The sequence below is a fragment of the Molothrus aeneus genome, chromosome 6, assembly GCF_037042795.1.
Source record: "Molothrus aeneus isolate 106 chromosome 6, BPBGC_Maene_1.0, whole genome shotgun sequence".
NCBI lineage: Eukaryota > Metazoa > Chordata > Aves > Passeriformes > Icteridae > Molothrus > Molothrus aeneus.
The window spans coordinates 24,733,862-24,757,755 of record NC_089651.1 but is presented as its reverse complement, the minus strand read 5'-3'; the positions used below and the strand labels follow the sequence as shown (position 1 = coordinate 24,757,755).

The 23,894-nt window shown below is 44.9% G+C and overlaps 1 protein-coding gene across 1 annotated transcript in view; it reads left to right on the top strand.

Moving 5' to 3' along the window:
- LOC136558314 (transmembrane protein 263-like) overlaps window positions 1-23,894 on the top strand; it is a 200,830-nt gene that overhangs the window by 171,466 nt on the left and 5,470 nt on the right. The window lies entirely within an intron of this gene.

Sequence of the window (23,894 nt, the reverse complement as noted above, 5' to 3'; positions counted from 1 at the left end):
GGCACTACACAAGTAACGACAGCCACATGGTATTGAGGGGTGGTATTGTGTATCTGTGACACTGATTGAAAGGCTTGGGACAGCTTGCATTTGTTTAAGGTATCTGGGATCCAGAGGGCATTCTTTATCATACTCTGCTGGGATGAGTTCAGTGTGCTGCACGTACAACCTTGAGGTAGCAGCTGCTGCAGTACCCTGTAATTCTGCTCCAAGAACCTATTCCTACAGAGAATCTATTCCCATGTTTTAGAGGATCCTTTTATGAGGTCTGTAAATTAATCAGAGATGTCTTGATTCAGAGAAAGTGGCAATTAAGCTGAGATGAACACTGTTCCTAAAACTGTCTTATGTATCAGAATACCCAGTTCCTCCCAACCTTATACACTGGGATGCTGAATTGGGGTGGTACCTTTGTACAAAGCCTTGGTTGATACAATAATCTACTCTTGTCCAGCTAAATTTTGCAGTTTCAACTGGCTATGAATTACAGCACATACCTGTTACAGTAAGTTGAATATCTAAATATCGGACTATTTTTCTGAAACTTCACAGCTGTCCTTTGGTCACAGTACCAGTTCCCCTTAATCCTCTCATTCAGAAGAATCCTTGTAGTTAGAGATAATGGTCGTAGAGTATGGCTGAATTTCTTTGCTGTAAGTTTGATTAGATAATAATAGCAACAGATTTCTCCCTTCCTTTGATGTTCACATAACAGATTTTTTTAAAATGATGTTTTAAAGCCTGTAACTAGAAATTATTAAAGATAAGATACTTCTGAGCTCTTGCACTTGGGACCTTTTGATAATGTGGGTTATTTGAGACAGCTTTTTACCCCTCCACAGCAAGAAAGGCTGTGACTGAATCCCAGCTCTGCTGTCAGCAATTTGGATCCATATGGACCTAGTCTCATTTTCTTAACCATATATTGAATAAGATGTGATCTTAGGCAAGAGCTCATGCTTGTTTGTATTGAGAGTGGGAGATATACACCACAGAACCATTCTGTATCAAACCTAAGTGGCAAAGTGTCCAGAGTATTAGGTCAGCAATTTTCCATCAAATTGCTATCAGTTATTGTTGATCCAGTGTCAAGGTCATGAATTAAGAGAAAGGATTTGGGCAGTTCGGGGTCAAGATCTGAGCAGCTCTTATTCAGTGAGTAAGCACTTCCTATCAAGGTCCTTGTTAGCTACTGCATCTGGAAATACTTTTGAAATTATTCTGTTAATGTACTATTCTACTTAGGAAAATGACTGAGCAGCAGTGTGACACTCTACATTTTGTGTTTGTTTCCACTCACTGACTTACAAAATCTGTTCACTTTCCATCTCCAGCAATGATTTTTCTTCCTGCCAGAGGCACAGACTTCACCTGGGATCTGGAAAAATCTATCTATGGCATTGTCATCACAGTGGAGCAGACATAAGGCAGGACTCAAGGCACATGTCCTGGAAGTGCAGAGCATCCTCATTGGTGCTGCACTGCAGGTTCCCAATCTCCTCCTCCTCTCTCAGCTCTGCAAGACCAGGAGTTGAAAATTTATGCATGTTGGTCAAGACAGTAGGTTTAAAGCTTAGGAGGGGCAGGGAGCAGAGGTGGTGGATAAGATCACCACTTCTCAGCGCTGCCTTTCCTTGCTCATTCCCTTCAGTTTTCTTGGTGCAAAGCCCCCAGAGGTGAGGTTGTATTTCACAGTAGAATCACTATCATGTGGGAGAAAGCCAAGAAATTTGTGGTCTAAGACAGTTTGGAGGAACTAATTTGGGGGTAAGTCAGCAGTCTTGTGTCAGTGAGATAAAGATGTTAATGAACCAGCACCTTTGTTCTATCAAGTTTATTGCAAGCCAGGATTAGAAAGTTTTTTTCTAAGGACTTCTGCATCTCTTGGCTGTGATGCTGTGAGGCTTGACTCAGCAGCATTCAGTGGCTTTCCCTGCACTGTGTTTTACTCCTATTCATTTCTGCTCATAAGATTGAAATGTCGTATTAGATTAAGAGTTCTACACATGTCAACAGCATGAAAGGCTTCCCTTTCACTTTAGCAGGAGAGGGGACTGAGGTACTGTGCTGCTGAAGGCGTCTGATGTAGTTTGGCTAATAAGATCTGATTTCATGAGGTTTGCATCCTATTAAGGCAAGAAGGGATCAGGCCTGTGAGCATGATAGAAAAGTGCAAACACGATAAAACTGCTCTTATGAATATTAATAGGCCTTGAAACAATACAAGGCAAAAATGGTGATGAGGTGGGGGTTGAGCAACTGCTATCTGTTGTAGCACAACAGCCTCCCTTTCACCTTGCTTCTGCTTGCAGCTCATCACTCACAAACCCTGACAGATTTGGGGATGGGGCTAGGGAATTTGATAGCTTCCCTGAACCCATTTCAGCTCTGCAGCTTGCAGCCTCTGTGTAAGTATGAGTGCAACTAAAGTAGCTGATCCCTATGCACCAGTTGTCAATCTTCCCTAGCAGCCCTAACCAAGCGAAGGTCTACTCTTCAGCTATCCAAAGCATTGTTTTTAAAAGTAGCTTGGCTTATTGTTTCTAATCCCCTTCATGGGCAAGATACCATCCATGTCAGTGATCTCTCTGCGTCTCTAACCTCAGTATCAAACATCATCGGGTAAAGCTCCTATAGTTCCCTGCATTTCTTGGACTGGCTCACAGCCACGGCTCTCTCTCCCTCTGCATGGATTGCTTCCTCAGCTGTAGCTCAGGAAATTGGTGGTTATGTTTTTGCATGATCTGTCCTGTGATGCACCAGCTTTGATGCTTTTCTGCAGTATTTTCACAGAGGAATCAATTAATGCCTGCCTGGTATCATCCATTGTAGCTCACTCTTCCTGCCTGCCTAGCAAAGAAGTGCCCTTCTTTGTGCAGCTTTAGCTTTTGAAATGAAATGCAGATAGGACCCATCCCAGAATCCCACAGCAGACCTTCCCTAGCCCCATTTTATGGACAGAAGCAAAGGAAATTGGGATCAACAGACAGTTAAGACTAAATCTTTTGCTTTGAGTGTGCTCCCATGAGCAACCCTTCAGCAGCCTCCTGCCCAGCCACCAGTGCCACTCCCATTTCTTCATGCAGCAATTGGGAGCTGCCAGATCTCTGGGCTACAAAAATTCAGGGCATGTACTAGCCTTCCAATTTGTTCACATTTTATTTCTAACAATGTTCATCTCTCTGCAGAAGTGTCTGAAATCCCCAAGACATTGATTATATTTCTTTAAACACATTTCTTTATCAATTGAATTATTTAGTAAAGAGGTATGTTCATATTTTATTGATATAATTTGAGGTGTAATCTCACTCCTTTTCCCTTAGCACTTGTTTAAAGAAAACAGTATTTCATCCTCTGTTGCTTTGGTTTGTTTTTCTTTCATTCATCCCTGAATCTCTAAACATTTTAATTCTTCTTTTGGGGGAGAAAACTGACTTGTGGGGGTTAAGTGATTTGCTGCCATTTGTAGAAGCAAGCAGCAGTCAATGAGAAACCAGCCTGCTACTCTGGCAGTGGCCACGCTGAAGTGGTATCAGGCACCAGATGGGCCAATAGTGCTGTCCTTCCATTTATTAGTAAACTGCCCGTGGGGGGGCTTTTTTAAGAAGGCCCCACTTAGAGTGATGCTTTCAATTGCTTGTTAATGGTTTCACAGATTGCATTGACTTTCTTGCTTAACTGCTTTCTTTCATCATCTTTGCTGGTCCTTTAAGTTGCTTTCTGCCTCAGTTTCCCATCTGTTAACTGGGGTCAGCTGCATCAGCTTGCTTCACTGCAAAGATGAATGCATCAAGCCATAAAGGGTTCTGACACTGTGAGGAATATAGAAGCTGGGACACCAAGATAGCCCTCTTCAGGAATCTGGCTCTGTATTAAGAAAAAATTCCCTAGGAATGTGGGGCCTGGGCAGGTTTGACTGAAGCACCTAAAGCTTGTTCAAGAAGTCAGTAATGGTAGCTTCACTAAAGTGCCCTCTGCTCTTTGGTGGTAGAGAATTGAGAAGCCACGTCCTGTGCCTCTGCCATCGTCTCTGGCCCCTGGTGGTGAGAGAGATGTTTTATGCTTGGCCTGTTCAGGGAAGGGCTGCTTGTTTGCATTGTATTTGTGGCATAATTACTAATGGTACATTTTTATTAGCCAAGCTGTCTGCATTAAAATGATAGATTTTTTTGTATTATTAAGAACATCCAAGGGAGTCTCCACAGCAGCAGGAGAAAGATGATAATTTTTCGTTTAGCTTAAGAGCAGATGGTTACAGAAACATTCTGTGTAAATAAATTAAAGAGAAGCCACCCTTGCTAATGGTTAAGTAAACAGGTTTGGAAACAGCCATCTCAGGACCAGGCTTTTGTGTTCTCTTCCTTTCTCACAAGAGCTTCATCTGCTCTTCAGCTTACAGGCCCATATGGATAGGGTATTAATTAAACCAATTTGCTTTTGGGCCAAAGTCATCTAAAACAACTTTAGTCCTGCTAGAGCAAGACTATCACTCTCATGCAGCTTTCTTGAGCACTAGAGAATACTTAGCCAGCCTAAGCATCTGGGTTGTAATCAATGTTGTTGATAAGCATTTCCACATGCCTTTTGTTATGGTAGCAAGGCTGTGAGTGATCTGAGAGAAGTATTACTACCGTTGCTGTATTTAGAGTTGCATCCTGCAGATGCAACTCTCTGATGAGTGCTGTAGTCACAATGCCATGCTGCCCTCAAGAATTTCAACTCAACAAAACAAGTAGAAGTGGAGAAATGAGAGGGAATTAGGGAAGGAAAGTAATTTTGTAGCACAAGGACTGCAAATGCCTCAGATAAGGTAACTGCAGAAGGAAGCAGCTTCTCTTCCTACCATCTAAAAGCAAACAACAGATACTGTAAGGAGAAAATTGTGAAAGGCCTAGAGCTCAATAGGGTCAAAAATTGAAAAGCAGCAAGAGCTTGGAGGACCAAGAAAGCTATGCTTGATCTTCTTTGAGTGGTTCTTTCTACCCATGGAGTTGGAACAGGAAGGTTGGCCGGTACTCAGAAAACTGTACTCAGAAAACTCAGTACACTGTTGGGAGAGGACAGTTCCCTCTCCTGTCTTTGCAACCAAACTGATGCAAAAACATCACCTGGGCTTCTTCCTAAAGTCTCCAGTCGCACAGCCAGGATTCAGTATGTTTGTCAGAGGTTTTGGAGTCTTGGGGAGTAGCAAAACGCAGCTTGTGCCCATACCAGGAGGAGATCACATGCTGATGTCTCAGTTGTTGGAGGCTGGAGCTGGAGGAAAACCAATCCTCTTCCTAGTCTGGAGCAGGTACTTGCCTGGGATGACTGGCACCATTTCTAGATTCCAGCAGAGATTTTTTGTTGGATATGGATGTATGAAAAAGCCTGATACAAAGCAATTAGAATATTGCCATTACTGAGAGTAATGCTTGGACATCATACAGCAAAAACTGATGACTACTGGCAAATATAATAGAAATGTAACATTTGTTAACAGTGCTAGGAAAAAAACCAAACTGTAACCTAACTACTGGTAACAAGAAGTGTGATATAAACTGAGAGCTCATTAGGGGGTTGAGAGAAGAGAAGGGTTAGAGGTTAGAGTACCTTAGTTAATGAAAGAAATTCCTATACCCTATCAGTGTACTGAAAACCAAAAGCAATTCTAGATTGTATAAGGCAAGCTGTCCCTTGAGGGAGAAGGCGATATCATGGCTTTGTCAGTTCTCTCAACACTACCAAATACCACATGCAAGGAAATCAACATTGGACTGCAATGTAGATAGAGGGAAAGGCTCTAGGGGGACAGTGCAGAATCCATTGTATACATGAGAACTAGAAGTGTTTGGCTTGTTTAATCCAGCAAAACAGAGGCTGAGAGGAGATATGAATGCTCTCTAGAAACACATAAGAGGGGCAAACAACAGGGAGGGAGAACTGCAATTTAAACTGAAAGACAACATTGCCACAAGAGGAAATGGATATAAATGGCCCGTTAATAAATCTAGGCTGAAAATTAAGTTTCTAAGCAAAAAAACAGTATGATATTTAGATATCCAAGTACAAATACTAGGGTAAACAACCTAACTGTTTCTAAAATAGGATCTGGTTACTTTTATAATAACAAAAAAAATGTGCTTAGCTGTGGCAACTCTACTACCATACCTGATACTGGCAGACTGAAAATTATTATCCTCTGGTTTTTATATTTGCATATGGGAAGATCAGCCTGAAAAAAGCACTCTCCATATTTTGTATTTTCAGAGTCAGAGACATCATATGTATAGCTTGTGTGCTTCACTATAATTTCTACTCTTTAATTCATCATAATTAAAAAGAAGTTCTAAACAAATGAGGGTCTGCCCTCAAAATTATGAATTTAAAGTAAAACTTGTACTTACCTAATTAGCTATGATAGGGTCCTATTTTATGAGAGTGGGCTCTTTTTTTCAAGGCCTAGGACTGCTTCTAACTTGGGAAATGCTTAGATGCAGGTGTTAACAGCTATAATGTCAAGACTCAAATTGTCATTTGTGCACAGTGAAAATTTCCCAGCCAACCTTAACTGCTGCTGATCTTTCACCACCCAAAGCCAGTGACAAGCCTGTTCTCAAGCAACATATATCCTCACTGCATCAGTGACTCTGAAAATTGAGAAGTGATCTGTGTGTGGTCTGCCTTTCTCTTGTTTGATGGACTGATTTTTTTCCTTTCTTACTGTAGCATTTAAACCAAAGTCTGTGTGTCTCAAAGCAGCAAGATACTTTAAAAGAAGTAGTTTGCAGTGAAGAAAATTCTGTTGTTCACTAGAAGTAACCACACAGTGAACTGCATTGACCAGAATAAAATATGTAAGGTTTTGATATATGATATACACTTCAGTGCATGACAGAAGTATGGATAGAGGGGGATGTTTATGCCAACAAAAGATTTTTGTCTAGACAAACAGCATTCATATACTACAGATTTAAGATTTTAAAAGCTACAGGCAGGTAGCATCCTATATTTTTTCTCTAAACCTCCTTGCTAACAATTTCTTATCCAAGTGGTGTAAGGTAGAAATGAAGGCAGAAGGTTTTAAGGAGGTGAAGTGGAGTAAAATTTCAAAAGCTTTCCAGCCTTCCTGTTCATTCGCTTTCTAGCATATAGGGTAGTTGAGGGTTAAATGTCTGAGCTGTGGATCTGCAGCCTTTTGCTGGCTAGATTTGCAAAACTGAAGGATTTTTACTTTGATTAACAGGATAATTAATGCTCTATTGTAAGCATAAGCCTCACTGAGCTTTCTAAGTATTAATTTCTTACCTTGACCTCAGAGACTCACCACAATCCTTAATGCTGTACAGACCAGACCTAGGGTGTCTATTTAAAGACCTCCAGTGCCTTTAGCCAGTGTCTCTTTTCTGCCCTGTATTAAGCTCCCCTTTGGCAATGGTGCAATTTCATAGCTCCTAGGTGGTTTTTTCCAGGTTTCTGTCAATCAGCTTAAAAAATTCTCACTGAGATCATTAATGCAGTGAAGACGTGTGAGCCATGAGAGCCAGGGTCAGGAAGCTGTGAGCCTCTCTGTCACCAGGGGACAGAGGAGAGGAGGCTGGTAGCATTATAATGGGGCAGCTTGGATGCTGCTCCCCTGTGCTGACCCAACATCAGTCCCCATATCTTTGTCCTCCCATTCCCTCTGCTCCTCCTTTCACAGTGAAAATCAATCCCACAAGTGAGTCTAACTTGCAATAAAGTCTTTGTACTTAAGTTGCTGACTCCAGAGAAAAGCTGGATATTGTCATCAGTCATTTTGCCTATACAATATCTCTCAGTAGGCAAATTTTCTACTGGCAGCATCCACTGTCACTCTTGAATCTTTTTGCAAAGTGCCCATTAGGTAGCTCCAACCTATACACTAAATTTGAGAGAATTCAGAGTTACACCTCAGGAATCTGTGCTGTTCTGAATATCCTGAGTGAGTAACTTCATAAGTAACAAACTGATGAACCATGATCCTGAACAGGAAAGGTTGGGTGTGGGACCTCTGGTCTGTTAGCTAAGGAGGCTCAGACATGATCTGGGAGATCTCCCAGAAATTAAACAGGTGGCACAGCACAGCTTGTTTAGTGTAAATCAATCAACTTTAAATCAACACTGATTCTGCATTTGCAGGTCTTACATTATAATTAAATGTGAACTTGAGATGCCTGAAAGTTTGCAACCCCTGTTGTGAGGCTAAAGTAGTGGGCACCTTCCAAACCTGGGATACATGACATTTCATCCAGGTGGTTACTGCCCTGCTGACCACTCTTGAAAACTTGTGTTTTCTGAGACCAGGAACAGCCCTTCTAGACAGATTTTAGTTTTTCCAGACCTAACAACTGCCTTTTCATTTCCCGCTGTTTACGGATGGAAACTTTGGTGTTCCAGAATCTATCATCTTAGTGAAAGCTAATTCCCAGACAAGCTTCAATTTTCCATGGAGAGCCTGGACAGGTTGTGGGGCAGAGGAGGCAGGTGAAGGTAGAAGTGAGTGGACTGCAGTGCTGTGTCTGTGCTGCAGTTCAGTGGTTTTCCTGGCATTCAAGACCAGCTGGACTGAGTACGTAGAAACTCCTCCAAACATGCCAGCTCTGTCTTGGTGTACTGCCTCCTGGGAAGCTCTGGTATGTAGAATCCAACCATCCTCAGGGCTTGCCATAAGAATAAATTTGTAAGCAGACTGGTTTTGGCCCTTGCTGTAACAGTCTCTGAAAAGAGCCATTCTTTCTGTCTCTCCTCCACCTCCCTCTCAGAGACATGACCAATGTTTTCCACAAATGGAGAAATTTACAGTTCTCCACATATAGTAGCTCCTGCCAGAAATTTTGTTTTAGTTGCCACAGCAACAACTTAATGGATTTTTAAAGCCCCTGCCACTGGCCCTGCCTCTGTCCTGTTTGTTCTTCCTGTGCATTCCCCCAGCACCGTGTGAAGCTGCAGAGGCAGTGACTGAGAGCTCTAATAACCCAGTAATGGATCCAATTATGGCTGTTGGTGCTTCTGTTGAGAATACATGAATAAGTAAATCCATGAATAAGGATGAAAGAGTGTGTTTTTAAAGCTGCCTGAGCAGTCTCAAGGAGTGGTGGCCAGGTTGCTTTTGCCAGGCCCTGGTGGAGGATGGCAGCTGAGGACTCAGCAGCCACTCAGCTCCTCTCGGGACCATGCCAGCCCACAGACTCCCTGGCTGATGGCTGTTGTCTTACAGACATGGCCTCACACCAAAGCATTTGTTTATGCTTCTTCCAGTTGCACTTCAGATGTCTCTGTGGGGCAGCTGAGTGCTGCTGTGTCTACTGACAGAGCCTCTCCTTTGATAGCAGTCCAAACACTATAAATAGCACTCCATTTTCATTAGTAAGTGTCACTGTGTTCACATGGGTATGAAGGTTGTGGCTGGGAATGGATTGAAAAGAACAGAAAAGGTACTAGCAGACTTTTGCAAGAAAAGTTGCATGCTTTGAGTGCTGCTCTGTAAGTGCAGGATGATCCTTGCATCCTCTCCACACCAGAAAATCTGTTTCTTCCTGTATCACTGTGTTTCCTTCACCATCTACTGATAGAAGAGGCATCCATCTTTACCTGGCTGGCACACATGGTGACACACATGTGTGGCCTTCTATCATCCAGCAGTTGATCAGACAGGGAAAAGTGCCCTCTTCTGTTCCCAATCTTCCTTCCTTGTTGCCTTTTCTGAGCTTATGCATGGAGTGGGAGGAGAATAAATGTCTTTTGGACATTTGTATCTGGCAGATTTTGAAAAGAAGGAGTCTAGAGTATCATCTGTCCCAGAAGAGAGCTGAGGGGACAGATATCTGAGCAGGAGAGGTTGGCTGCAGAAGACCTTTCCACACCTTTCTTTTCCCATTCCTTGCATATCTGTGGTGGCAGGAGGAGATGATCATACTCCAAGATTCAGGCAGTGAGCTCATCACACCCAAAGTCATTTGTAGGCACCAAGTCCTACTATTATGTATATACAGACATAAATCCTTATGCTTGTTCTAGCTACTCTTCCTATGTCATTGTCCATTTGTCCCAGAGCCCAGGGTTGCACAGCTGCACTGCCTGGGTTTACTTTTCTGGTACTCTCAGCGTGTCTCTGTGTGGATTGGGTCAAACCAACTATCAAGGCCATAGTGGTAATTCCCCAAAGTCAGGCTTCTGTACTTTATGGGTAGAAGTTGGTGAATCTCTTGCGAAAATTATGTCCTGTAAGACACCTAGTGGCCCCTGTAAGCACAAGGGTGATGGTGTCCCATTAGTGTTCAGAAAGATCTGTGAAAGGGATTCACCATCAGCATTTTCTGGATTGAAACTACAGTTTTTTCTGAGGAGTTGTTGGAGGGCTGCTTTACAGATGAGCCAGTGAGGAGTAGGCTGGGAAAGGCTAACAATACATCTGTCATTGTTGAAACCTGAGATTTCTTTCTATGCATGCTTGTTCTAGATAGCCTTTCTTTCTGAAGTGAGGTCTTGCTTTCCTGCCCTTCGGGGGCTTGTAGAATTCACCAGCCCTTATTAACTGTTGGAACTCTGAAATATTAGGGTGGGAATCACAGTTTGGAAGAGGTCCCTTGTACTGGTTTGACCCTGCTGGATGCCAGGTGCCCACCAAAGCCACTCTTTCACTCCCCTTCTCAACAGGACAGGAGGGATAAAATATAATGAAAACTCACAAGTTGAGATAAGGATGGGGGAAGATCACTCACTGATTACCATCACAAGCAAAACAGACTCAACATGATGAGATTATTTAATTTATTGCAAAGCAAAATCAAAGTAGGATAATGAGAAGTAAAACAAATCTTTAAAACACCCTTCCCTCCACCCCTCCCTCTTTCCCATGCTTAACTTAATTCCCAATTTTCTACCTTCTCCCCCTCAGGGATGCAGGGAGACAGGAATGGGGATTATGGTCAGTTCATCATGTGGTTCCTGCTGCTGTTTCCTCCTTAGGGGAAAGATGCTTCCCCTGCTCCAGTGTGAGGTCTCACCCACAGGAGACAGTCCTCCACAAACTTCTTCAACAGGAGTCCTTCCCACAAACCACAGTTCTTCACAAACTGTTCCAGTGTTGTCCCTCTCCACGAGTTGCAGTCCTTCAAGAACAGTGTCCAACCTGGATCTGCCACAGGGCCACAGGTCCAACCAGCAAACCTGCTCCAGCATGGGCTCCTCACTCTGTATGTCCTCAAGTTCTGCCAGGAGCCTGTCTCAGCCTGGGCTTCCAGCAGATCACAGCCTCCTCTGGGCATCCACCTGCTCCAGCCTGGGGTCCTCTGGGGCTGCAGGAGGATCTCTGCACCCACTCCATGGGCTGCAGGGACACAGCTGCCCCACCAAGGTCTGCACCATGGACAGCAGGGGCATCTGGGCTTCAGTTCCTGGAGCACCTCCTGCCCCTCCTTCTGCACTGACCCTGGTGTCTGTGCAGTTGTTTCTCTCACATATTCTCACTTCTCTGGCCACAAGTACTTCTGAGCAATAACTTTTTTTTTCCCTTCTTAAGCGTGTTATCATGGAGGCATTACCACCACTGCTCATGGGCTTAGCCTTGTCCAGTGGTGGATCCATCTTGTAGTGGGCTGGCATTGGCTCTGTCAGACATGAGGGATACTTCTGGAAGCCTCTTACAGGAGCCAGCCCTGTAGCACCCCAGCTACCAAAAGCTTGCCATGCAAATCTAATATATTTCTGGAAGCAGTTTCTGGTCAGTGAGCTCATTTAACTTCCAGATCTGCCTACATGATCCAGATCCTAAGAAAGTTAAAAGTACTCTGCAAAATAAGATACTCTTTGATATTTGTCTCCCAGACATCGGGGAGATGAGAAGAGAGTTAAAGGGTGGCTCATCTCCTCCTTGCTTAGCTGATACCTCCAGGTAAAAAGAGTGATTCTTTTCCCCCCTTTCCTTACCTCACCTAGCTGTGTCACTGGAGAGTTCATTTCTGTTATGCATCATTAATCTGAGTTTCTAATAGCAGTAAAAGACTCTGAACTTGGTTGACAGAGAAGTTAACAACCAGTTTGCCTGAGCCCTAACACTTGATCATTTAGCCTTGGTTATTAACTGCAGGCAAGGACCAGTTTCTGGGAGATAATTGGGGTCATAAACAATAGCAGTGTAATGGAGAGCATGCCCTAGGAGAGGGACTAAACATATTCAGCTGCAAGAAACTTACTGCCTTTGGATGGCATCCAGGTACTGCCATCAGCCAGCTAGGGAATGGACAGCCAAGTTGTTGCTGTAGGGGAGGAGAGGCCTTTAGTGCTTGGCAGAATGCAGCTATGTGTGCACAGGATGGCCCTAAGCTGGAGAGATGCTTGAATGCAGCCTCAGGAGGCTTGATAAAAACTTCTTAAACATCAGTCTGGAAGTTGGGGGTTGGAGGCCGAGTGTCTTTTAGTCCATTTCAGAAACAGGACTCAGCATTTAGGAGTAGTAAGCTTTGTAGCCTGGGCTAGTTTTGGTGGTGCCAACTTAGATTTTCCAAGTTGAAGGTCCCTCTTGGCCTGTTCTTGGGTGCCTTTTACCTCATGGGGAGAATGTGGAGACCCCTCTTGCAACTTGGACAGCAGAACAGTGGCACCTCGTCCTTGCTAACACCATCCAGAATGAGGTGGAATGTTTGATTCGGGCCCAGGGAGCTCTCTGCCTCTTCCAGATGTGCCAGAGCTCCTGTGAGATGTGTCACCCAGTGGCCACTCTGTGGGCCAGTGCCCTTCCCAGCCCTCTCCTCAGAGACCACTTGCAGAAGGGCTTCACTGCAGCACCTGGTGCCAGGGCCTCAGTCTGTGACTCCTGCCAAATAAATTGAAGAGCAGTGGAATTTTCCTCTTTTGCTGGAGTCTCTGTCAGTGTCTCCTGGTCAGCAGCTTGAGGAGCGGCTGCATTTTCCTCTTGTGCCAGAGTCTCTGGGTTGCCTGCTTGGCACACAGAGAGGAGCCACATTTGCCTCCTGTGGTGCCGGAGGTACAAAGGCTCTGCAGTGCCCCTCTTCCTCTGGAGCACCAGGCAGGGCTGGCTGGTTCTCTGGCACTGGCAAGCTTGCCCACCCTGCTGCCCCTCCCAGCTGCTCTCTGGGACCAGAGGCTTCCAGCCCCTCCAGCACTTCCTTCTTCTTGCTGGTGGCATCATTCAGGTGCAGGTCAGGAGGTGATTTCCACTTGTATTCCTGACAGGAGAGCAGGGGATATGCACAGGTTGCCTGGCTCCCTCCAGCCAACACCTGCTGAGCTCTGCTTGTGCACAGCAGGCATGAAATGCTAAGTGCAGGTGCTCCTAGGCCATTTAGGCTCTGTGTTGTTGGAAAATTAAGATTCTTCTGCCTGGAATCCCTCAATACAGAGTTAGTTTTGGTAGGAAAAAGCTTTAGAAAAATACCAAGAGCTAGGAGGGTATCTAAATAGGGAAGTTTTTTGTCTGTAGTTTGTAAATTAAAACTCAGTTTCTGACTACTGAGCCCATTAAGAAACCCTGCTGGGAACACATTATACACAGGGGTTCTCCAAGCTGTGACAAGGTGGTTTGTTTCAGGGGAAAGCTTGTTGGGACTGGAAGAGAGCTTGATGGGATTTCTGATGTGGCATCAGCCTCTGATTAGATTCATGTCACTCCAGTCACTCCTTGTATGCATCTGATTGGAAACAAAGGTAAGAAAATAAAGGTGCAAACGAGTTTCTGCAATGATTGCAGTAGCCAAGCTAGAGTGTGGCATGGTGGGATCTGGAGTTTCAAAAGTTTTATTCTGTCAAGAAGGAGGGTAGCATGTGCATTCATGGGGACCACAAGCTGAGCTGGAAATCCTTATGTGAAATCTGGGAAGAGCCTGGCACATAGATCCTGCAGCTCTGCAGTGTGGTACTTGACAGCATCCTTGGATGCTCCCTCATTTTTAAAGGAATCAATTGTTCTGCACTGTTGCTCCCCTGTGTGTACCGAACTGCAGAAGAAAATTTAGGGGAATCAGTAGAGGAGGGTAATGTTGCTCTTATTTCCCAATAGTAGAAGCATGACAGCATTGCCAGGCTGGGCTGCATCACAGAATCAAGACAGTAAATGTCTTAACTTGAAGGCCTGAAAGGCTGCTGTAGGTGTGCTGCTGATTTGTTTTTCACATAGCCCTGTTCTGACAGCCAAGTTGGCTTTGCTTCACAGTGGGTAGATACCAGAGAAGGGTAGTGATCCAGAGGGGTCTGGGGTTCTCCAGCCTTTCAGCCTTCTGCAGCACATCACTATCCCAGTCAGGCATATGGGAAGATTTTCAGCAATTGTTAAAGAAAATGAGAGCAGAAGTATTAATAATGTTTTTGAAACTGATCATACATTAAATCCCTGCTGGGAACTGGTTTAATCAGACTGAAGGGACATCTTTGAGGGGAGTGGGAAGGGAAGGGCTTGCTGAAATGGGTAGGAGATTGTTTGATTCCCCCTCCTAGTGCAACAGAGATGCACTGCAGAAACTCTTCAGGAGAACTAAAATCAGAATAAGAGAGGGAATTGGGCTCTCTCACTTCATACACTGTGATTCTACTACTTTATGGTCAACTGGTCTTCTCCAGGCAGTGACAGGAGATATCCCAAGCTAGAGTCAAGACTGGCTCAGGAGAAAGCCAAGAGGCATAGGGGCTCCTCCCTTTCAGACAAAGCACAGCCTGTTTATCAGGCCCTCCCATGAGAGTGCAGGGACTGATTTGTGGCAGCAAGCAGGAGTCCCTCTTATTCCAGATATTCCTCCAACTATATGAAGCACTAATCTTCAAGGGAGGCCTAGATATCCTAGCATTTCTGAGAGCCAAACTGTACCCTGGCTCTATGGCAGTCCTGCCACAATATCAAATGAGTCCAATTTACCTGGAGCACCAGGGAGAGCCCTTCAGTAACCACCCAAAAGCCAAGTGTGCATAGCATCCCTGCTGTGCTGTGTTGAAATCTGCCCTGGAAAGAGAAAGGACATGAATATGGAGGGAAGCAAAGGGAACTGTGACACCGTGTTCCTAAGCAGCAGCTCTTTGTCTGTGCAGTGCAGAGGCGAGGTTTGATGTCTCTTTGGGCAGTGTTAGTGCTATCTCTAATTTATGCTACATTCCAGGCTGAGATTTCCAGGTGATGGGCTCACTGAGGAAACAACAGGTAGCACCAGCTGGCTCTCTCTGAAGTGACAGGGTGAGGGGACACTGAGAGGTTTGGCTGCAGAGCTGGGGGATGATTTTTACACTGGAATAGATCTAATAGTCTGAGACATGGATGAGTCCCCCTCCTTCTCTGTTCAGCCTGGCTGTGGGGGAGGGATGCTCTGCTTGTTTGCTCCCAGAGGCACCATACCTGCCCACTCATGACTGCAGTGCTCTCCCCTTGTCAGCTGAGATGTGAAACTGAATTTTTGAGGCTAGGCCATCAAATACCTTCCTCTAGCAGAAGAATAAAGGTCTATCCTGCCTATTCCTGGCATACTGGAGCATGAGCAGGCAAGCAAATCTGTACCGCCCCAGTAAATCCCCCACTCAGCTGCTTCTGTAGGATGCAGCTTTTAGCTTAGCTGCCTTGTTATCCTTTGGATAGACAGAAAGACCCCTGGGTACCTTCTGGGATGAATGGGTCATTTCTTTGAGTCAAAGGTCACTTAAAATTTGTGCCTTTGCTTTTTGAGCTGCCATTCATTTTTTTCTTCAATTCCTCCATGTGCCTTGGAGAGGAGTAGGGAACACGTAACAGAATAAATGCAGAATTTCTGAATATTTCACTGGTGCCAGCCATCCCGCTGAAAAGCATCAGCATCCATTGCTCAACTGCTCCAGGAGTGGAAAGAGGAAATGTCTCGACCTGGATCCTTCCCTACTACCAAGGCAGGATACGTTCCCAACTTTACTAGGAATATTTTTTGATAAACGCTTGGATATCTCAGCTGTAAAATGCTCAAGTTACAATCATGTGTTTCCAGAGATTAAGCCTTTGATAATATAGTGGCAGAGTACACAACATATTCACGGCAGTTTGTGAAAAAATAGAGGGGACTTTTGATGTCTGATCTAGGCAGCCTAGAGCAAGGGGTTAGTCTCACTCCTGTGCTTCTACCCAAACTGCTGTTGGGACCTAACTTCATGTGCTTTTTTGATAAATTGTGAGTTAGCAATACTGTCATGGGAAGGAGTTTTAGCCTCACTGGACAGAGGAGGCTCAACGGAGCTGCCTTTGTTTAAAATCCACTGGGTAGCACTGGAGCATGGAAGAAAAGTTATTTCTTGCATAAGCTTGGATTATGTTATTTGCTCTCCATTGTTTGTAAGGGCCTCATAGCACCGTGAAAATTACCTTTATTTCTCTATGGATTTTGTCCTTTTTCATTTTACAAATATTGATTTTTTTTTCTCCTGTGTCTTTATCAGACCTGAATTAACAAGACTGTTTAACAAGATTCTCTGATTCATTTGTGGTCTTTTTGTGCCAGTACTATCACAAGCAGCTGAAAGCAGCTCAGTGAAGAATGTGCAACCACTGCTACAGAATTGACAGAGGAGGTGATGTGCCCTGACAAGAGCTGAGCTAGCATGGGTCAAAGAGCAAGCTTAAAAAGATGGTCTCTTCATCCTGGGCACAAATGCTAGGAAGGGTTATTTGTAAGGAATAAATTTTTCTGTTGGAAAGTTCTCCTCCTCAAACCTTTAAAGCTTGAGGCCACTGAAAATCGTTGAGTCTGCTGGATTACTCCTATTCCACATACAGATCCCCAAGTGGGCTCAAGAGTCCATATTCATGGCAAGAGGTGATTCCTGTCCTTGTGATCCAAAATCTCAGTGTAGCAGTGATGAGGCTCCAAAAGGAAAAGGAGCCATTGGTGAAGCTTTATGTGCTCTTTCTTGCCAAGCTTTTAAGCAAGCCACTTAACTGTTCCAAGTGCTTGTAGGTGGAGCAAAAAGTGGAAATTGAAGACAGGCAGGAACATAAAGTTCAAACAAGTCAAGTCTGCGGGCCACTTTTGATGTTTTTAACACAAGTTCAGGAAAGGTAGAGCCCAGCTGATAGCTGTCCCTTGCTGTTCATACTTGCCATAATGCACCAGTGCATTTTCTAGCCCAGGGCCCAGAGGGTGGTGAGGGTAGGGAGGAAGCAGTCACCATGCTCAGTTCTTTGTGGCAAGCTGGAATCTCTCGCCTTTCAAGATCATCTTTCTACTCTGTCAGCAGCCTTGAGACATCCTATAGGCTCTTTAGTGACCTGTCTGGCCAGCAGCAAAAGCCTATTTTTGTATCTATTCCACATGGAGAGAGACACTGCAATGGAGATAGAAGGGGAAATGTCCAGATTTCTTTCTTCCTGAAGGGCCAACACCACTGGTAGTTTTGCTCTAGTTCTCTCCTGTGGGCTCATCTTTCTTACAAGCATACACCATAGTAAGAGATTATATTTACATCAAATGACACAAGAGTCTTAAACCAGCTGCCTATAGAAAGGGTAAATCCTCATCCTTAAGCCCTTGTGAGCTGCATCAGAAGGATAGCAAGCTTCAGAGAACTTTGTCCTGGTGTGTGTTTGTTTCTCTCTGAGATGAGAGGCTAAGTATGTCAATGGGAGCTGGGAGGTTGTTTTTAAGTACCACAAGGCCAACCAGTTAGTGTTCATTAGTTTCCCCTCTGCAAAGGGTGGACTTCTTCCTTTCCCAACTTGCTGGACTTCGAAGAGCTGGGATTAACTCCTGCCTGCCAGCGCACTCCACTGCAGGTCATGCAGGATCCCCAGCATGTTGTCTGGGCAGTCGTCACACCATCCATGGCTGAAACAAGCCAGGAACGTGGAGAGGAAGCAGAGGAGACATAGCTGTCAGCAATAATGCTGAGAACAGAGCTGGATTTCCAGGCTCCTGCCTCATCCATGTCCTTTCTAGTAGATGGTACTACCTGTCTGGCAGCTCACTTGTGTTTTTCTGGAGCACATAGACCAATACCTCTGGACCATGGGACATCCTGTCTTCAGCTGCATTAGAGACCATCTCTATGCACCAGAGTAGCTGAAGTCTTGTAAGAATCAAAGGGTCCCAGGAAATCCTGGTTGAAGGAGACTCTGGCTGTTCCTGACAAAATGTTATACCTATATAAAAGAGATATTTCTGGATCAAAAACCCCAGTCACCTCCTGTAAATGAATGGCAAAGCAAAGAAACAACTATTTTTCAAGAAACGGAAACCTTTATCAGAGGAGATCCTGGCTCTGGTATTTGGAAGCACTTAGGAAGTGAGAGGGTAAGTTTATGCTTCTCCTCCAGTTAGTATCTCTTCTTGCAAAGTGAAGCAGTTAAAAAAAAAGTGCAAATAGCTGCTGCTTGGGCCATTGTGTGTGTGTGTGTTTGTGTACATGTGGTTGGCAGTGTCCTTGTGCTGACTCAAGCCTGGTCAAATCCCTTGACCATGGGTTATTACCTGCTCTGAGGCCAATCTCCCTGAATTCTTTCTTCAGTGAAAGTTTGAAGTTGCCGTGTTTTTACAAACAGTTTCTGTTTTGGTGACACAAAGCTTCCCAACAAAGAGAGTCAGGAAGCTCCCAACCAACTAAGCCTCACACTTCCAGAGTCAGAGCTTTGGCTGCTTCTCCCCCAGGGCTCAGCTGAGGAAAACAAGCCACTCCGTATCACTGTTCATTTACCCTGCTGAACCCTGTCTCTCTGTGCTCCAAGGTAGATGCTTCAGCAGTTAATACTGCTCCTGGGGCATGTGCAAGGAACAATTAAAGCTCATTGTGCCAGTGAAGAGCCCTGGGGTGAGCTGGGCTGTGGAGACAGCTGCCCCATTTTGCTGTGTGCAGCAGCTTCCTGAACAGTCCTGTTGCAGAGAGATGAGTAGTCTTGCTGATTGCAGAGTTAAAGTTTAAAACTCCAGGGCTAAACTCCATGTGGCATTTCTAGGCTTTTTGCTGGTGGCAGCCATCATGGTTTGTAGCATTTGGTGCCTGGGCAGAGCAGGGCTGGGCAGAGCCCAGCTGCTGAGCCTACAAAGCCTTTTCCAACAGCTGCAGTATGGGACTGATGGCAGGAGAGAAGCCGGAGTGTTTGAAGAACAAACACTTTGTAGCGCTCCCTTTGACATTCTGCCTGTGACACTGCAGGATCTCGATCTTTGATCCAAAAATGACAAAAAGGACATGAACAGCAGTTCCTTCCTCTCAGACGTAAATGCTTGTTACAGATGTGACCTGCAAGATTCAGCTAAGCTTTCTCCAGCAGCAGATAGGGCTTAGAAGAAGGTGGTGTTGGTCCTTCCCTGGAGAAGGGTCCTGCTAGGTGATGGACAGTGAGATTTCATTTGTGCCCAGCAGTCAGAGTGGTCTCTGCCTGCTTCAGCTGCTTGTGCCAGCCGAGGAGTGCATCACCCAAAGGAAGGTCTCAGCTGCAGGATAAACTTGTGTAGCCCCACAATAGCAGGCTGGTGTGCATGGGGATGGGGCAAGTTTTGTTCTCATCTTTGTGATTTGTCTGGAAATTGGAAACCTGTCCAGAGATAAACTGGAAGTTGTCATTGGTGTCTTCACTGAGAATGGGAACAGGAATCATATCAGTGCCAGTCATGACGATACAAGTACAGTTTCCTTGTTTAAAGCACTGCACCAACTGTACCTAATTAACCTTCATGACAGCACAGCAATACAAGGAAATAGGGATCATTAACTTCAGTTTTGCTTGACAGAAAGCAAAGAGAAACATCAGTGCCAGCCCCATGCATTTCAAATTGAGGTAGGCTTGAAAAAGTCACAAGGTTAAAAATAACAATAATCCACTTGGGGTTCTCAGAGCATTAAGAGTGCACTTGAATCAAACTTCCAGTTTTTTCTCCAAGAAACATCAGGACTGGAAACTTCTCTCCCATATATGCTTGTTTGTGACTCAACAACCAAGGCTTTCAGAAAATCACACATTTTCAGTCACAGTGGGGCAGAGGCAGTAAAGGTCAGAATAACTTCCTCAGTGTTGCTTAAAAAAGAGCTAGGAAAAGATGGAACTAAACTGTGTGAGTAGTTGACCCTCCACCCCCTGCTTGTTCCTCCACACCAAACATTTTTCTAGGTGAGGGAACCTGCCTAAATCAACCAGTGGCCACTCAGTAGCTGTCAGAGGAGTAATTCAGATTTGAACTAGTGACCTCACCCCTTCCTCCCATATCTGCTGAGGGACGGACTGATGACATTGACTGTTTTTAGTAGGCCTCTGAGCAGCCTGGCTGCTTTGTCTGGGGCCCAGGAGGAATGGAAAGATGCAAAACTAGGGCTGCTCTCTGACACTGCATTCCTAGCTTGGGGCTGTTTTTATAAGTCAGTAGGAAAGAGCAACTTGCACAAGTCCTTAAAGTAAAGAGTTCACCCTGCCTGTCATATCACCTGCTGGCAGGGGCTGAGGGCAAGAGTAGTGCCTGTGCAGTTTGTCCTGGGCACCAGCACAGGCTCACATTTTGTCTCTCCAAATGACTGCAGTGCAAAGCCCTGAAAAATGTCATGGCAGCACAGAAAGCTGTATCTATTATTAACAATCTCACTTCTGCCCATAGATCCATAGATGCTGTTAGGATCAGGTGAGAAGATCTGCCCCGGTGGGCAGGACCGCTGCTTGGGAAGAGAAGCCAGCAGGGAGTGCAGGTGGTGGTGGCCAAGGAGAGGAGAGTGTGGGGAGACACCTCTGTTGTGTGGGGTGCCAGCCCCAGCCCAGAACACAGGCATTGATACAGGGGAGCCTTTTAATCAACTCTTTTCTCCTACTTATTCTTCTGTTCTAAGCTGCCATGGGATGAAGTGAAGCTGAATGGACCCTTGAAAAGGCCAGGTCATTGATGGAGGAAAAAGGGCTCTGCAGATTGTGAAGAGCTTTCATGAGCAGCATGGGCTGCAGCTGGCTCCAGGGAACAGAACTGTTCCCCTGCTTAGGCAGTGTGTCTGTCTCTCTGATTATTTTGTGTATTTCATCTCTGCTGTCTGTCTTGCTCCTAATCTGGACTCCTCTGTGCCAACAAAATGCTTAGCTCGCTCCATTGTCTGAGAGACTAATTTGCACTGTAAATCTGATGCTTATCTTACATGACAGCTTACTGTGGGGTTTATTGCAATCCTGAAGACAAACTAACCAGGGATGGCTGGAAAGCTTTCAACACATCATCTGGAATATAGAACAAATATGACCCATTTCAGCTTGCCACCAGGTTAGGATGTGGTCCCTTGTGGTTGGGGTCACTAGAGATTTATCTTCTTCTGTTCAAATCTATTCAAACCTGAGCACCTTTGGGTTTTGGTTTGGTTTTTTGTATATTTGGTTGATAGGCTTGGGATTTTTTTGGTGTGGTACATCTTCTGCTTTGTGTTGGAGCTATTAGAGTGCTTCTGCAACAGCCTCTCACCCTCCCAGGGCCAGATCTTCCATCCCTTCTGCCTGAGGAGTTCTAAGGACAGTGAGAGTGGCTCAGACCAGGTGCAGGCAGTGTGCAAGCACTGGTGCTCCAGTGCGCTGCAGCTTTGTTGTCTCTGCCAAGCTTGAGCAGAAAGAACCTTTGTCCTTGCCTTGTCTTTGTTAGAGTTTCCTGACACTTTGTCCAATATGTTCTACTCTCTGCTGGCAGAGTAATGTCCTCCCTCAGTCTCGTCTGCAGTTGCCACCTTCTCTCTGGTCCGTAGCTGTCCACCTGCAGGCATTCACATTCCCTGTAAGAGATTCTTACACTAGTGTAGTTCAGATAGCTGGGCAGCTCCAGAGGCATAAATCTTCCTACAGAGAGGTTCCAGGTAGCCTAAGATGCAGTTTTACTGGGGGAGATCCAGAAGGATTATTGCTACTTTGATATAGGTCTTGGTTCTGCAGCTGAGCATGCCAGGAGGTGTTTAATGCCCAAAGCTTCTGCATTGCAGTCCTCTGGGACACAAAGGATCCGTTTCCTCACATGGGGAGCAGGAATACAAGACCTGCCATCCTTGAAGAATAGTGGTTGTTTGGAGGACCACTCTGGCTTTGACCTAGTCCTGCTTTACAGTTGCATGGATTTCTGGACCCCTCAGTTCTTCCTGCCCTTGGACTGCAGACAAAACACAGAAATGGCCGTACTGGATAAGCACTGTGGAGCAGTTGAGGACTAGCAGCTAAAGTGGACATGGAGCCAATGGGTCTCAGTAACATTGACGGAGAGAAGAAAAAGAAAACCTCTTGAGAAAGTGTTGAGGAATAGGTAAGGAATAAGTTGTATACTGGGTAGAACTGTACACTGGAAACTCTGTACTGGCCCTTCTCCGGCTCCATATTTCAGTCCATGTTATCAGATAGATGTGCAATTTAAGGCTTATTCCAAGTCATCAGAGCTAATGAGCATCAGACTCCCTGCCCAAGGGAGACCTCTGTTCAGACTGGGAGAAGCTATGGGGAAATGTACGAATGCAAGAAAACTCCAAACTCTGCAGAATTTTAGTGGAATCCAGGACAAAAATACCTAGGGAAGGATCATCACACCACCTGATTGTGGTTTAGGGTTAGGGTTGAGAGAGTCAAAGAGCCTGTAGCTCCAGGAACACTGCAGCTTGAAAAAGCTGGCACCACTGCCATGGTGATTGCAGCAGGGTCCCAACATTGCTACTCCCACATTTTTCTGATGTGGAGACCCTTGGTGTTGTATTAGGGTTCTTAGGCTAATGGGGAATATTTCAGCCCCTTCTGCTGGGCTGTGATAAGCAGGATCTGGATGCTTTCACAAAAAATTGGAGCCTGATACCACTTTATACAAATACAACAAAACTGCAGTGATTGAACAGGCAGCAATATCCTTCTGTAGTTCTCTCCACCTAACAAGATGCTCCAATGAATAAAGCCATGGGAGCTTCCATCCTTTAGGAAAAGATCTAACAAAACTTTTGGATAACCAAATATGTGCCAGCATCATTCTCAAGTAACTGCTATTTAGCTTTTTACAGACCTAACTCATGTTCTGCCTTTTTTTTAACCTTTTTTGTCTGCATTATTTTGCTGATGCTCACTTTGTGAATCATTGAGGAGGGGAAAAACAGAGCCTATAAACATTTAGGTTTTCTGCTCCTCTGACACAATTTGTTGTCCATCTAAAAATTATTCCCGCTTAGCACCATCTGCAGTTGCAGAAGCACAAACATTCACCACTTTGCTGTTTCTGTAATGGAGCTGGAAATACAATATTCATTACCCCAGCTGAAGCTATTTTCTTACACTGTGAGGTCAGAGGCATTATTTCATGCTGGAGAATTAGAAAGATTAACAGGTTGGGTGGACTCGCCACCAGTTCACTTTCTGAACTGAATCACCATCCCAGAATGGAAACTTCAATGGATTTGATATCACCTGCCCACCACCTCTACTTTTGTGGGTTTGTCACTTGTCTTCAAACACAGAACAAGCTATAGTAGAATAATAAAAGCAGAAAATGAATTCTCATAGTTGGACCTGCAAACCTTCCACACCAGCTCCCCATGGATTTCAGGGTGAACCCACTTCTTTTTTTTCCTGCCAGGATTGCTTTACTGTGTTTTTCAATTATTAGTAACTCATCTCATGCACAGAACTGGCAGCGAATCAGAAGTCAGAGTATCCAAAATACCTTGGCCCATGAACAGAGCTGCTCTTGCTTTGCTGCCTGCGCACCACTTTGTTAGCTGATGAAGAGGGAGAGGGTTGTGTGCAGGCCAGCAGGAGAGTTGTCAGGTTTGAATCCCGTGAGAAGCAGTTCAGAGTCAGCCCTTTCCCAAGAAGTGGTTGAGCTGTGAACATTATATCTGCAGTATTGTGGGCAGGTGTGATGGCAGCTTGGGTGGGTATATCATGCTGGCCTTGATCCAGCTGGCACAGGTAAACCAGCAGTGACACAGTGTAGTAACTTAAGCACTGTCTTAACACTATTAAA